The 17325-nt window shown below is 37.6% G+C and overlaps 1 long non-coding RNA gene across 1 annotated transcript; it reads right to left on the minus strand.

Moving 5' to 3' along the window:
• Positions 1-12472: 12472 nt before the first annotated feature.
• LOC141339152 (uncharacterized) lies at positions 12473-14507 on the minus strand. Its single transcript, XR_012355900.1, has 2 exons — positions 13623-14507; positions 12473-13508 (listed from the first exon to the last, which is right to left on the minus strand). It is a non-coding gene; the product is annotated as an uncharacterized lncRNA (long non-coding RNA).
• Between the last annotated feature and the right edge of the window lie 2818 nt (positions 14508-17325).

The raw sequence follows: 17325 nt of genomic DNA on the forward strand, positions 1-17325 counted from the left end.
CGTAACCGCCGTAAACTATTGATTTTCAATGCAGCCTCGCCGCAGCTAATCACCAGCATTTGATCCAGGCACATTAAAGATACCGCACGTTTTCTAGCTCACTGACGTTGACAAGATTATATCCTTGGGTATCGAAATTTGGTACTGAACGAAAATGATTTTTTCGATACTCGATAGTATCGAGACAATTCAGTCGGTGCTTAAAAAGAATCGAACTCGATACCCAGCCCTACACAAGAATATCTTTTTATTGGCCAAAAAGTTCTTTAAAATGAAAAATGTATTAAAAATTTAAAGTATACATTAATATTTAAGTAAATACAAAACACAACAACACTAAAACCTAAGCCACCTAACCCAACTACAATAATTTAACAGCTTCAAATTTCAGCAATTCTTTTGCAGAAATATTACCATATTTGCCTTCTCTGACAAAATAGGACACCTCTCCTGACTTATTGCATGTCTTGGTATGACTAGGGCAGGGGGCAGGGTTGTGGCTAGAAGGGATACAGCTCAGACCGGAAACTAACAATGAAATTAATTGTTCTACCTATTAGATTGTGTTTTTTTTAACGTCTACACCTACCCCAACCCTAAACTTAGCCCTTACTATAATACAAAAACAGTATTATTGTTGTACAGTGTGATAAAAATAATGTTAGATTGATGTGTGCATGCCCAGTGGTCAGATCTGTCTCCCTTCTAGTCTAAACCAGAGGGCAGAGGGGGGATGCTTCCTATAGGTGGGAGGTTGACCAAACTGTTAGTGTAATCTGTTACGTGTCACGTCATGAAGTGTTCAAATCATTTGATTCAAAACGAAACTTAAAAGCAAGTATGGTGAATCATTTGATTCAAAACGAAACTTAAAAGCAAGTATGGTGAATCATTTGATTCAAAACGAAACTTAATAGCAAGTATGGTGAATCATTTGATTCATAACGAAACTTAAAAGCAAGTATGGTGAATCATTTGATTCAAAACGAAACTTATAAGCAAGTATGGTGAATCATTTGATTCATAACATGACTTTAAAGCACTGATCGCGAAAAATTTGATTTAGACAATTTACATCAGGACGTAGGAGAGCTTCACGGGATGTTTTATCCCCACCGGGAATAAAAATAATTCAGCAGAGGCAGGGATGCATAGACTAGAGCAAATCACGCCCTGCTGATAGTGCCAGCTGCTGTCCGCAAACTGTCGAACACAGTACATCCCTCTGCTTTCAAGTTTATTCTATGTGCCCTCAAATGTTTCATTAAGTTTGACGTGTTTCCCCCTTTCCACACAACTGTTGTAAAACATTTGCTGCATGTTGCGGTGTCTGAATCATTTCTCGTGAAATATAGCCACACTTTCGAACATTTAGTTTTTGCTAAGCTAACGGCAGACCACCTGCTGCAGTCAGAGCAAGAGTAACGATAGCTGCTGCATTCACGCGCTTCTCAGATGGTTTCATTTCCCGATGATTTGTGCTTTTAATTCGAAATGTGAAAATGGTCAGTAACTACAAAGATGTCTTGGATTTGTATCATCAAAGCTTTCCGACGTTCACGTGAGTTTTCTCATTCAGGAAATAATTTTTCCGATCATTCTGACACCCCATGAATGCAGTATTTAAATTTAACTAGCGATCATGCATGTTGACAAATCAATGCTTCTTACATCCGTGTCATAGCACCAGAAGACAAATATTTCAATAGACAGTTCAGGCACTTAAGTGGCACCGAAATGAGGCACCGAAATTCGCGTTCTGTTTCGGTCCGGTACATACCGGTCATATATATTGGCACCGGGTTTTGGTACCCAACCCTAATCATGACGCAACCAAAGAGGGAAATCCTGGCACTATTTTGACTCCTTTACACATTTTATGACAACCTGATCATTACGAAAACGTACCTGTGGGAACTTTTTTTACAAGATGCAAAATACATACTAACATGTTTCGTGACATTCTAAGTGAAATGTCCACTGAGTGTTCAGTTTTGTTTCCCCTGGAACAGATGAACGTACATATGGTATGTTTTATGTGTTGGTTTTGTATGTGTCAATGCAGTTCTGACTTAAAATGTCCGTTGAGTGGCACTATAACTAAAGATCCATGATTTTTAAAATAACGTACCATCTGCACTACACCTAAACGTACCTGATAGTATGAACAAAAGCGAATGTGACGTTAAAATGCAATCACACTGTTTTAGCTTGTTTTTCAATCTCTCATCTTTCAGCTCTTTTATCGTGAGTCGTGTACCCAAGGATTCCACATCCTAAGTCTAATTTTGTGCCGGCTGAGCTACCTAGCAAGCTTGGTACATCTGAAATATGTTACATCTAATCATAACTGTGTACCAAAATGATTACAATTGCTTGCTTTTTTACTGCCTCTAGTGTTCATTGATACGTATGTGGTACGTATTTCGAGTCTTGTGAAGTTCCCACAGGTACGTTTTTGTCATGACATCAGGTAGTTTTATAAGCTCTTATAGTGAATTAACAGCTAAAAATATCACTATATGTACATACATACAACAAGATCATTTAGATTAGCACACAGCAGTTTAAGTTCACAAAATATACATCAGAAAATCAAATGGGTTGTGACCTTATCCTTATGCCTTTTGTTTTGTAGTTTTAGGTTTGTGTTAGAAATGACAGCGTGAACACTAAGCGAACCAGAACTAAATGTACCATTTTATTTTTTGTTTCAAACCCAGTAAACCAAGAGAAGCCAATTACAAGTGTAAACACATCCCCAAATGAATGTTAAATGAAAGTCATTTCACAGATAGATGTTCATTGGGTTTATCTCATTTTCTCTCTGCGTCGCTTTTTCCTTCTCCTCTCCTCTTACAAATACCCAGTTATAGATTTGTCCTTGAGGAGAATCTGAAAAGCTTTTTTCAGTGATCTTTGACTTCCTTGTATCCATTTGCTTATTAAGGTTTGTACCAAAGCGTACGCCATTTCATACAAGCATTATTTCATCATTTAACATGTAGCTTCTGTTTGGGCGACACATTGAGCTTTATTCCCTTGTGACGAGGTAAAAGCAATATTAGTCACAGTTTGTATAACACAGAGAGCTGGCTAAAAGACTTATTTCTTTGAGGTCATGACGCACAAATTGCAAGCAACTGTTGCCGGGACTGAAAAGGTATCAATTTGAAACTCTCAAGGTGAAGTTGGACAAACATACGGTACATATTAAAACGAATTGCCACCAGTATCTCATTTTTGACTGACTGCAGGCAGGTTCTTATATATATGATAAAATATATATGCCAACTTTAATATATATATTGCAATACACCCTAAAATATTACATTCTAAATAGCCAGAATAGTCTTTTTAAGTCTGCCTGTTCCCAGCAGGCACACAACGTCATAAAACATTTGATATTTGGTTACATTTTGTTTGCAACGTCGGGTGAACAAAATTGAATGTCAATTCAAAGACTAATGTCAACATTAATTTGATGTCCAATACTGACGTCAGCTGGCATCGATATTTTGTTTTTAGATTGTGAAACCAAAATCCAACATTAAGTCAACTCCAAATTCAAGTCCACCCGATTTTCATTCTTAACCAAAATATATAATTACATGCGGTGCCTGCTGGGTTTATTCATTATAAAAGTGCTAATAATTTGTAACCAATCTTGCCTCCTAGACCTCAATCTGCAAATTGGAGACCTCTGCAATAGTCCATCCATTCAAAATTGAAAAAGTAGTTATTTTGCCAGTGCATTTGTAGTTTCAGTTGATCATCTAAAATGATGGTTTCCGAGGTCAGACAGGTCCAACCCCATTACACATTTCATTATGCGTACCAAGCTCCTAATCTAAGCTTGATTTTCTTTACAAATCACGACGCAATTTTTGAAGTGTCATTATCCTAGTAAATGGCAAGAAATCTAGAATGACTCATTTGCTCCTCAATACTTAATGCTAGCGGGACACCTTAAAGTGCATTTTATTTTTGGGAACTCGTTACTTCCTCAGTGTCCTGTTTTGATTAATAAAAGCTTACCCTGGGTTGGAATAATGCTTGGTTGTATGCAATCAAGGAACAATGATCATTTCGATTGTATATTAAGGTGGTAATTGCCTTCTGATTTTAGTCCAAAGGAGGTCCAAAGATGAATGCACAAACGTACGATGTCAATGTGCTTTTACACATTCGATTGCTTTGTCAAGTCAAGTCACTTTATTTATATAGAGCTTTTTATAAGACAGATGTGCAACCTGATCTCTGGACGAAAACGTACCTGTGGGAAATGTTTCGTGAGACGCGAAGTATGTACCAGTAAGTACATATCACTTTTGGACAGTGATATGAACAGAAATGTTTTGAACAGAAATGTCCACTGAGTGGCGCTAAAAGAATGTTCCGTTTTTTCTTACGTCCGGTTGTGTCCATTTTAAACCCCCTGCGAAATTATAATTATTATTGGTACATATTTCGCATCTTGCTAAGATTGTGTCAAAGCAGCTTTACATGTGTAGGTTTTTGGTCTGATAATAAACACTTCAGTTTTTTTCTGAATTTAGCAGTAGAAATACAGAGCTGAGTATCATCAGCATAACAGTGAAAACTAACACCATGTTTCATTATGATATCGCCCAAGGTTAGCATGTAAAGTGTGAAAAGCAACAGCCTTAGTAATGAGCCTTGTGGTACTCCATACTGGTTGGTTGGAGTGAACTCCATTCACTGCTTGGCCCAAATCTAAATTCAACCAACACATTTAATTTATCCAAACCACTTTTTCAAGTGAACTCGAATTGAAAGGCAACAGACTCTTTGTTGCATAACAGTTTGGGCATACAAATCATTCTGCAAGAGTTTTCAACAGAGTCCATCAATCATTAATACTACCTATTTAAGACTCCAGTAAGAACATTTTGTTCCTACTTTCACAGTCATGCAATCATTTTTTGTTCCCAAACACCTGTCAACCAGTTTTGTTTACACTCTTACAAATGAAGGTTCTTTATTAGCATATATGATTCCATGAAGAACCTTTAAAGGAAGTACCATGCTGGCTAGTTCCTAAAACTGATTTCCTAGAACTGCACAGTCCGAAAGTCCCACATGTTAATCATCTGAAGAACTTTTTTCCACTATAAAGAACCTTTTGCAGTGCCATAGAAGAACCATTTTGGTTGGCATCTTTCAGTGAGCCATATTTCTTAGTGCAAAGAACATTTTAATAAGAATTTTATATCTACTTTAAAGTGCCTTTTGTGTAATAGAAATGTTCTATGGACCTTAAAGGGATAGTTCACCCAAAAATGAAAATTTTATGTTTATCTGCTTACCCCCAGGGCATCCAAGATGTAGGTGACTTTGTTTTTTCAGTAGAAAACAAACAAAGATTTTAACCCAAACCATTGCAGTCTGTCAGTCATATAATGGCAGTCAATAAGACCCACAGCTTTGAGAGTCAATAAAACATACACAGACAAAACCAAATTAAACCATGTGGCTTGTCACTCTTTATGTCACTCTTTACCTCCGATCCACTGCAATGTCCAACTGTCCTGAGCGCGTTCACAACAGCCGGCGTGTGACGCGTCAACGCGCTCTGGCATAGTAGACGCTTGCGCGGAAGCGATTTGTCATATACGTCACACTCATTGTTTACACAGAGAGATAGTGGGGACGATTGCTACTCAATATGGCAATTACTTGTGCTTATCCTAATTGTTGCAACTGATTATAAACTAAAAGATAACGTTTGCTTGCGCAAACTCATCCAGGAGTGTTGACTTTTCACCGACTCCCAACTTTTGAGCCTGATCGATAGGAAGTTATGATTGCTTGCTCTTCGTCATGTGCCGGCTGTTGTGAACGCGCTCAGGACAGTTGGTCATTCGGTGGATCAGAGGTAAAAAAATTATATAAATACTGTTCAGTTTCTTGCACAGACCGATTGTTTCGTGTGTTAAGACCTCAATGTATCGTCACGAGCCACAGAGTTTAATTTGGTTTTGTCTGTGTATGTTTTATTGACCATTGCCTGCCATTATATGAGTGACAGACTGCAACGGTTAGAGCGAAAAATCTTTGTTTGTGTTTTACTGAAGAAACAAAGTCACCTACATCTTGGATGCCCTGGGGGTAAGCAGATAAACAATTGCACCAAAGGTACTTTATAGTAGAAAAAGTTCTTATTAAAATGTTCTTTGCACTAAGAAATATGTCTCACTGAAAGATACTTTGGGCAACCAAATTGGTTCTTCTATGGCATCACTGTGAAAGGTTTACAAACCTCAACAACCAGTGAATGGAGGACACCGTGAACAGAGCTGTTTTTGTTGTGCGTCATGGGTTTCGTGATAACAACATTTGCGCAATTGAAAGAGCAAATAGTTGGTCTAAGAGACGAAATCTAGTCATCGAGGCTGAGAAAATAACAACACTGTAGACAACTGGTAAATGCTGTTATTGCTGTTTTACATGTTCGTGAAGTAAATATTTTTACACAGCTTTTTAAAAATGGCAGGTACTTCCTATAAAACTGTTTTAGACCCTACTCTGAAGTAGGAGCTAATTTAGTTCCCCCAAACCGAGTTCCTAGACTTCTATTGACTATTAGAAAGTTTCTTTGGTGCAAAAGCCCCTATGTTCTTTAAAAATGGTTATTTTAAGAACTGTTCACTGAAAGGTTCTTTGGAGAACCCTAAATGGTTATTCTATGACATCACTGCAAAAAAAAAAAAAAAGGCTTTGGAACCTTCATTTTTAAGAGTGTACTTTCTGTAACAACATCGTTTTTGTCCAGCGCCATACGTTGATTATTTCCGGCATGTAGTGTTTTACTCAGCTCTGGTTCTCTCTGTCGGGCTGTTGAAATAGCCGATTAGAAAGTGGTGAGTGGTAAAGTTGCCATGGCAACTGTGAGTCATTCTGCGGCAAGCGGAATAGTCACACTTCTACAATAGAATGTGCTCCCCTTTGTGTCTTTCTTTTAACACGGCCACATCTCGGGTTCAGTATGCATTCTTTTGTGTTTTCCGGTGTCAGACACAGGGAAATGACTTCCATCACCTATAAACCACAGGCACAGAGGTCAATTGCATTTAAATGAACTCACAGTAAGCGGCAGTACACAGTGCTGTTTGCGCTACACAGGCTATTAACTCAAGGCCAGTTCTATCAAGCAACTCCCCAGATTCTTATTCAATGCATCTGACCTATTGTTTTCTTTTTTTAATTCATTAATAAAGAGCTGTTGGATAAGTAGTGTTGCTCAGTTACACCCACAGATTTACAATTGTTGTGCTCTTGTCATTTTAGTAATGTTGTTTACAGCTGCTGATTATAAGACAGCCGGGGGGTCGATCGGTGACGTATGCCTGTGTGAAGAGTGCTCATGCTATTGGTTCTATGATGGTCGTGACATAATAGATTTAACATTTACTATATTGCAAAGCTGTGTTTTAACAAATGTGACCATGGAGCACAAAACCAGTCATCATGTGAAAGCTGAATAAATAAGCTTTCTATTGATGTATAGTTTGCTAGGCCGAGATACAATTATTTGAAAATCTGGAATCTGAGGGTGCAAAAAAAAAATCTAAATATTAAGAAAATTGCCTTTATAGTTGTACAAATGAAGTTTTTAGTAATGCATATTACTAAACAAAAATTAAGTTTTGCTATATTTACAGTAGGAAACGTACAGAATATCTTCATGGAACATGATCTTTACTTAATATCCATTGACTTTGAAAAAATGTTGAAAATTTTGGACCCATACAGTGTATTTTTGGCTATTGCTACAAACACATCTGTGCTACTTAAGACTGGTTTTGTGGTCCAGGGTCACTAATGGTTATCTACTACCTAAGTCAAAGTTGTTTCATCAAATAAGAACTTGTTGATTTTGGTAAACACCGCTCCAACGTCAGCAGCAACACACACATGCCTCATCTTGTGACTGTGCAACATAGATTGAGAAATTGTTGAATAAAGTCATTATTTTTGTTTTCTTTGCACACAAATAGTATTCTTGTAGCTTCATAAAGTTAAGGTTGAGCCACTGATGTTACATGGACTGTTTTAACAATGTCCTTACTACTTTTCTGGGCCTGGTAGTCATGTTGCTGTCTATGCAGGGTCAGAAACCTCTCGGATTTCATCAAAAAATATCTTAATTTGTGTTCCGAAGATAAACAAAGGTCGTATGTGTTTGAAACGACACAAATGTGAGTAACTAATGACAGAATTAGCATTTCTGAGTGAACTTACTCTTTAAATGACAATATTATAATATAATTCGCTGCATGTTTTAGAATAAAGTGTGCACTGTGTTCATTTACACGTGAACAGGTCATGATCCAGTGTTTTTAGTATCTCAGAGCGGCTCATTTTGCATAAATATTGCTTTAAACGAACTCCATCTCAGCATCCACACACATTCAACAGCAAATTAAGTTCGCACCAACAAGACTAAATAACACAAACCAACTTATAAAGACAGGCTAATTGACACTAGGACAGGTGATGGTAATTTGCAGTTAGTCCACATGATGAGGACAGGAACAGGAAGGACCAAATATGGGCAACAGAGGGAAAAACCAAACTCAACAGTCCAACGGGGGTGAAACAATGGGTAAAACCAACACAGACAGCCCAAAGGAGCATGACAGAGCCAAGGTCACGTATTGAACATGTGTTTTAGTGCCACTCTCTGGACATTTTACTTTGAAACTGCCAAGAAAGTAGCCTGGGTTTGAAAAGCCTAAAAAGGAATGAAAACTGGACAGTGGACACAAATCTGGAATGCATGAAGAGGGCAGTATGGATTGTCAAAGACAACTGAGATTAATATAAATGCAGGAGTATTGTTGCCATAACTCCACCTCCATTGTAAAATTCCATCTAGCAGGACTGATGAGCTCTATTTCGTTTTAGCATGTTTGAAAGCATGTACAAAGGCGCTATGTGCTCCTACTGGCCAGTGTCACAGATGTGACGGAACTCGACGTTGATGACCGATAAAAACTAAACACACTAGCCTTTCTGTGGTGTCATTATAAAAGCATTGTAGGGTGAGTATGATCTTTAAATATAAAAAAAACCCACAAAGCCTACCTGATCTTATGGCGAAAACATACATGTGGGAATTTTTTCGCAAGACGCGAAATATGTACCAATAAGACATATCACTGCAGTTTCCAAAAGAAATGAACACTAGGCGCTAAAACAGCGAGCACTATGAAGCATAATGACTTCATGAACTATTTTACTACCAAGATAGATACTATTAGAGATAAAATTGTAACTATGCAGCCATCCGCTACAGTATCACATCAGATATGCTATAGATCTCCTGAGGAACAATTCCATGCATTTTCAACTATAGGAGAGGAAGAGTTGTACAAACTTATTAAATCATCTAAACCCACAACATGTATGTTAGACCCTATTCCATCTAAGCTACTAAAAGAGGTGCTTCCAGAAGTCATAGATCCTCTTCTGAATATTATTAATTCGTCACTATCATTAGGATATGTTCCCAAAACTTTCAAACTGGCTGTTATTAAGCCTCTAATTAAAAAAAACTCAACTTGATCCCAATGAATTAAACAATTACAGACCAATTTCAAATCTCCCTTTTCTGTCAAAGATACTAGAAAAGGTAGTGTCCTCACAATTGTGTTCTTTCTTAGAGAAAAATGGTATCTGTGAGGATTTCCAGTCAGGTTTTAGACCGTATCATAGCACTGAGACTGCTCTTATTAGAGTTACAAATGATCTTCTCCTGTCATCCGATCGTGGATGCATCTCTCTATTAGTGCTACTGGATCTTAGTGCTGCGTTTGATACTATTGACCACAATATTCTTTTAAATAGACTTGAAAATTATGTTGGCATTAGTGGTAGTGCACTGGCTTTGTTCGAATCGTACTTATCTGACCGGCATCAATTTGTAGCAGTGAATGACGAGGTACAGATCTGGCCATTAAAAATGCGTCTATTTTCACGCGGCAGCCTGCAATTCGGCACGCGAGGCCACGCGTCATGCCGCAGCGGCTTTTTTAGATTTTTTTACAACGTGGTTGCACTTCATACAATATCCACCAGGTGGCGCAAGGAACAACATTCTGTAGCCAAACCCTGCACAAAGAGGGATATTTGGACAGTATTTACGTCTGTATTTCATTCTGTATGTAACGGCAAAGTATTTATAATTTCGTTTCTTTTTTATTAAGGTAATTTAGAAAAAAAAAGTTTGGAGCATTTTTGTTCGTTAAACGTAAGCTTTTTGTTTCTTAAAGACCAAGCGGCAGACAGTGAGTTTACCTACTCTGTTTTTCAATTTGCCTTCTCAAATCACGAATTGGCTAAAATAAAATCCATAGATGTAAAACAAAAGATTTAAATACTAAGAGATATAAATGTGTGCTATTAGGTGCCAATCGTTTGTGCGGAGAGTGCAAAACACATTTTTAGGACATGAAGGATCAAGCTCGATCAGTTACATTTTTTTCAGTGGAAAATATGTAACCACTATTTTTTGTCAGACATGATAAATAAATATGTAGAAAGACTTAAATTACTACTTAACGAAAAAAAACGAGGATTTGAGGAGGACTGTTAACTGCATCATCACTGACTCAGAAAACAGTAGTTTCTAAATAAATAATTAAAATATCTCCTTACTGTTTGACAGTCAAGGTATTTACTTGTTCCAGTGTTTTGTGGCAAGCTTTAAACAAGGAACCCTTCCAAGCTGTGCTGAACGTGCGCTCAATGCTGCTGACAGGACCGTGTTTCCACCAGCGCTGCAAGTTTTTTTTTAATCACCACTGAATGTTAAAACATAATTTTAGCCCGCATTTGATCTTTGACGGATTAAAATGCAGGGCTATACGTCTTAAAAGTGTAACATGGAAATATAATGGATGTACTGCGAAAAAAGTTTTATACTCGACAGTAAGTACGTTTACATGGACAACAATATTCCGATTTTAACGCGATTAAATACTCTGATTAAGAAGTAACCATGTAAAATGATATATTTTAATTAATTTAATCCGACTAAAGTCATATTTTGAGTAAACACAAATCGAATTAAGACAGGTGGAGTATTCCTATTTTAGTCGCATTATGGAAGACATGTACACACCTTAATCACACTATTCCCCTTGTGTAGGATTTTTCGCCATATTTTGTGACAGGATACACAAATGCTGCGCTCCAGGCAGGTTTTTGAGCTCGTAAATCACGTCTTCAAAGAACTTTGTAGCGTTCCAAGCAAGTCACGCCAAGAATTTATTATTTTTATAGTATTAATAATTTGATTGCAACGTTAAATTGTCCTAAATATTACTCTATTTTTCCACCGTGTGCCACTTGCATAAACACCGCACCCCTTTATTGTTGTTTCTTGGGCTAAGTCATGTCAGAACTGGGAACTGGGAGTGCGTCGATCTAGTACGAGTTCACGGGTGGGAATTCACGGTTTTAACTGCCGTTCCAGTGCACTTTCACTGGTAGAAGTTTGGAAAAACACGGGTAACGGGTTGCCTGGAACGCGGCATAACGCTCTCAGTTGGTCGCGCTTTAGTTTCATTTTTATTTATTTATTTGTTTCTTCAACATGGGCTTAATCAAAGCTCATTGTTGATAAATAGTTTGTCTGTTATCATAATGTATTGTTTTATGGAAACGTATTTAACATTCAACCCCCTTTTGTGCATATTTGTTAGTAGGCCTAGTTATTTTAATTTTGTGAACGGGATTTCCGCTATTGTAATGTCTAGGATGCTTTTCACTTTTACTTTTGAATTCATGATCTTGGTTTTGCTTACATATTGGCTACACCTATCAATTTTAAGATTAAAACAAATTCTTAAAAGATGGATTTGTTATTTTTAATTAAACAGCATAACAAAAATAAAATAAAACTAACTTATATAGCATTTATTAACAAAAACTAATAAGACGAGGCACTCCATCACATGCTGTGTTATACGCCGACTAAACAATTTATTACAGGGCGCGCAAACACTGAGCAATCAAAATAATTAATTTAAAAATAACAATAAATAGCAAGTACAAAATTACAAAATACATTATAAAATTCAATATTTTAAAGCCACAGCAAATGAAGATTTACATGTTTGAGAGGTAGCTCGTCTTTTTCATACCATTTATACAATTTTAGATACACTTGATTTTATTGATTTGTGCAAGAGGAGAAATATAAACTATAGTTTAGAGTGTAAAAAAATTATTTGATGTATTATTGTGAGTAGTAGTAGTATTTCCTTTTATTTCATTTTGTGCTGTACATTATGATGTCGCGCTGCCCAATGAAGTTTTTTTTTTTTTTTAATACATAAAAGGAAAGGGAACCATTTAGATTTGGCCTAATGTCAATGTAAGTACTATACCCTAGTATTATAATCCTAATATTAAAAATAATGTCAACAAATAAACAGAAGGATCATTTTTCAAAACAATAAGGCTTTTATTATGTGACTGACAATGGATACAATTGTTCAGTATCACAAGTGCTCCAGTGAGTTCTGCAAGTTTTTAAACATATATATTTTTTTACTTTTTACTTTTTAAAAAAGTGGAAAAGTTGTTCTTCTATTTCGGAGAAGTTCGTTAAGTCTGTCTCTTATCAGCTTCCAGTCACGAACTGCGGGGTTGAATCTCCGACCAACAGCATCTGAAAGTGCTTGACGAAGGTTGTTGGGTAGTGCATTTTTCCCCCTGGAGCCGTCAAAGTTAACAGAACCTGCCCAGTTCTGATAAAGGTTGAGGGGAATTAACCTTTTAAACAAAAGAACAGCGAAACGATCTGCCCTTGGTTTCCCGTCTGGTCCTGTTGATTCCAGATACAGTTTATTCTCGGTCTCTACTGAAACATGATTTAAATGTACATCTGGAAGGATTACTCCCTGCATGAGAGACCGGCGAATACGATGATGGTGATGAGAATGGGAGGTGTTTGTTGGTGTTTCAGGCAATCTCAAATGGAATGATGTCATGATGGAAGGAGAAACCCGTGAATAATCTTGATTCGGCGAATTTTCATTATGGAGCATCGGATTCGTCACCACTGGGTTGTTGGTTAATCCTTCTGATGTTGAGCCCGCTAACGAATGATCTGGGCTGGTTTGTAGGTTGAGCGTCCGGACAGTCAGTGGTGTAGAGGCTGCAGCAGGAACACCGAAATCAGCATCAACCAGGTGCGCTGACAGCGAATGGTCTTCGCGAGCAGACTGAGGAGATGACCACATCTCAAAAGGCTGTTGGCAGTCCATTGGAGTATCCGCCGACGTTGAAGGAACATTGGCAGAAATGTCTGTGGATGTGGATTGATCCGCTGTCGAAGGATGAGTTTTCTCACTGAAACGCGCCTCCAACAAACCAATCCGTGCCTCTAAATTCAGAAGCCTTCTTGTGAATTCAGACATCTGTTCCTTGGAAACAGTGACTGCAGCAGGACATCTACGTTCAATTAGAACAGCCTGTAGATGGTAGCATTAAAATTAGTTTTGAATATGATGTTCACACCGCAGATAGGTATATGAGGCTGCTGCACATGGGGCTGCTTACATAAAAATAACTTATCAAATACCCACCGATTTCTTTTTTACAAGCCGGGTAGTCCCTGTTTTATTTTTGGTCTGTGGACTCTGCTTGTTCTCCTTGCCAGAATGCTATTGAGACAATATGTATGATGGTTAGCACACAACAAACATCTGAATGTACCAAAAAATTTAAGGCAGCGTTAGGCCAAAATACATTATAGACTACATACCTTTCGCTTGCTACTACAAGTGGGAGCGCTCCTTTTTGAATAAAATGCTGTGGCCTCCATTTCTTTCTCGCACAGTTAATACAAATGCACACAGTGACAATTTGTTAATAGGTCTATTTTATCAGTTGCTCACTTGCAGCCGATTTAAAAGACCGTAAAACGGCATGGGCGGCATGAACGTGACGTGGTCGATTTGTCCAATCACGGACGAGTTCATGAACGTGACGTCGACGATTTGTCCAATCACAGACTAGGTCCTGAATCAAAGCGCGGAATCCAAAACATATAGATGAAGACGTTCTGCTTTCTTGTAATTTGCTTGCTGCTTTCATTTTTACGTCACTGTTTAGATTTTATTCGCTGCTTGCAATGGCGATAACAATACAGTGCATCATTTCTCCCTGTTGAGCGCATTGCTGGACGATGTGTGTCAAATACATCCACGGTGCAATTAAGTACAACAACAGAAAAAGTGACTATAGTCATGCCACTATGTACAGTGGTTGAGGTCTAAAATGTTCTAATATTTGTTAAGTGATCATTTGCTTTACTATTTGTAAATTGTATACAATAAAAATATATTTTGTTCTGTAATTTGCTTGGCCTGACTTGGCTTTCATTAATGAAAAGAAAATGTAGTTGTTGTTATATTTGTCTTGAAAATATCGATATACCAACAACTATATTTTCTATATATTTTCATCTGTGTGCGTGCGTGCGCGTATAGATAGATAGATAGATAGATAGATAGATAGATAGATAGATAGATAGATAGATAGATAGATAGATAGATAGATAGATGAAAATAGAGAAAATATAGTTCAAGAACAAAATATAGAACAAAATGTGTACACACAAATGTTAATATACACTTTAAAAATATTAAATGATATCTGTTTAAAAAACTGTTTCACATGAAAAATATAATTTTATTGCATGTCGCGGTGTTATGTGTAGTTGAGTCAAAGAAGGCTACAGTTAGCCAGCTCTAGATCAGTGAGTCTCAAGCCACCCCCCTTCCCCTGGTTTGCATTTGTATAGCTCCAGTAATCATTTACATATAAAAGCTACACCGAGGCCAAGGTGACATGAATCATGGGGGGTGTCAGGTGCTAAGCCTTCCACATCAATTTTTGGCAGTTCCCTACAATTATCTGTGCTAACTGCGCATTCCTGTGAACAGCCATTAACCTGAAACTTCTGCGACAATTCACAGTGTCGTTAAATGACGAAAACCACTTTTTTCATGCAGTGTACATCGCAAAACCTCTAGTGTCTTCATGTACTGTATATTGAAGTTTAGACAGTTTGCAAGAATATTTAGTATCACTGGTGTGAAAATGCTGTTAGATGGCGGTGGAGTAAACGGGAGTTGAGACTGGCAGATCCAGCTATTTTAGGCTACTTTGAATTTAAAGTTCAGGTTGCATTGTCCGATAAAAAAAAAATAAAAATGATCAGAACTATCAGCACAGTATATAACACTAATCTGGTTGCACAATAGAAAGAAATATGCAAACACTAGCCATGAGCCGTGTCAATTTCGACACAAAGGGAAGTGGGAACTATTTGTTTTTTTCAGTTATTTTAAAAGTAGCAGTTAATGAGGCGATCAGCGGCAGTATAAAGAGCGAAATGTTTATGAATAGCCGAATGGGGATGGGGGGTGAATGCTGCCTGTTTTGCCTTGTAATCAACATTTTATTGAGACTGTTTTTGGGGGGGTCCAACTGTGTAGCATTCGGTTTAATTGCGGATTCAGCATTCAAATGCATGCCAGGGAAAAGGGGAAAGCTTTCCTCACACGCTCCACCTATGATACACCCTCTTATCACAAAACATTAGTGTCCACACCCCTGACACACTGTACGAATATATACAGTCCATCCATCTGTAAAGTCATCTCAAAATGACCAAAATCAGCAAGCTGCATTCCCAAGACATCAGGGTGATGAGGTCTGCTGGAAGTTCTACTCAAGAAATATCCCGACATCTGAAATCCATTGGTGTACACGCTACATTGAGCACTATCCGGAGACACTACAAAGAAAGATCATCACACAAACGTAATCCTCGCAAAATAACGGAGTAAGTTACCCACTGCATGACGCGAACACAAACACTGGCCTAAATACCGGTTAATGCTAAGTGGTGGTTATGCATAAACTGTCAAATGTTTAACTATTTTCTGTTTTGCCCTTGATTTTAGAGACATTGTCCTATCCATAGAGAATATCACTCATCAGAATGATGAACTGGTGTCATGTTCCGTGAAAAAACAGCTATGGCGTGACAGCGGAGTGGAAATAAGCGAGCGATCCATTCGGAGGATAAGGCAAAAGCTTGGGTGGAAGTATGGGAAAACTCAACATTGTCCCATGATCAGAGACAAAAATAAAGAGTTACGTCTCCAACAAGCCCAAAAATGGATTGCTGAGAAGGAGTCATTTCACGATGTAATTTTCACTGATGAAACAACAGTGGCTTTGGACCGCTTTGCCACCATGTCATTTCGTAGAAGTGGGAGACACGTGTCTAAACCAAAGCCAAAGCACCCGCTAAAAGTTCATGTTTGGGGAGCAATATCCAGACTGGGTCCGGGACCGATTGCAATCTTCGAAGGCATAATGGACCGGTCTTTCTTTGAAAATGCTATTGTAACAGAAACTGCTGCCCCATACATTAGGGAAAACTTCGGAGCACATCACCGTTTTTTCCAGGACAATGACCCGAAGCACACTGCTGCAGGCAGACTCATTGCTGAACAGGGTGTAAACTGGGTGAAGACTCCCGCCGAATCCCCCGACATGAATCCCATTGAAATGGTGTGGCATGCTCTGAAAGATTATATTCGAAAAGTAGCAAAACCAACTACAAAGTCTGACTTAATTGATGCCATAAATAAATTCTGGTTTGAGGAACTTACAGCAGTGGCATGCAACAAGTACATAAACAGACTGTTTAAAGTTCTTCCGGCTGTGGTGAAACATCAGGGTGGACATACTGGAATGTAACGATGTATAAAGTTGTTTAAAAATGTCTAAGCATTGGCAAAACTGTAAAATGAAAATAAAATGTACATTAATGATCACTTGAATAAATAAGCTTTTTTAACGTTGTTGTTCAGAATCTGCTGTTATCAAAAACATAAAATAATACTGATAATACTGATAAAAATGCATAAACACGAGTTTAATGCATAAATAAACCTGAGTGAGCATAGTAGCCCGGGATTATCAGAGATAGGTTTATTAATATTTCATTTTGAGTTAAGAAATTATTATATTAATTGTTATAGAAATTAATACAATATTACATAATTATATAGGCGTTGCTGTATATGCCAATGCTGTCTGTGCGCGATTTAGACAGCATTCACAAGTGTATCATGAATAAATATTACATGTATTTCCAATTAAAAAGCCCTACAAGAAACATTTCATGCATCACACACAGTCTTGTCCATTAACTGATCCTCTTTTTTTCCGTATTATTCGTTTATATCCATTATTTTCAACTTCATT

Source organism: Garra rufa, chromosome 7 (genome assembly GCF_049309525.1).
Source record: "Garra rufa chromosome 7, GarRuf1.0, whole genome shotgun sequence".
Taxonomy (NCBI): Eukaryota; Metazoa; Chordata; class Actinopteri; order Cypriniformes; family Cyprinidae; genus Garra; species Garra rufa.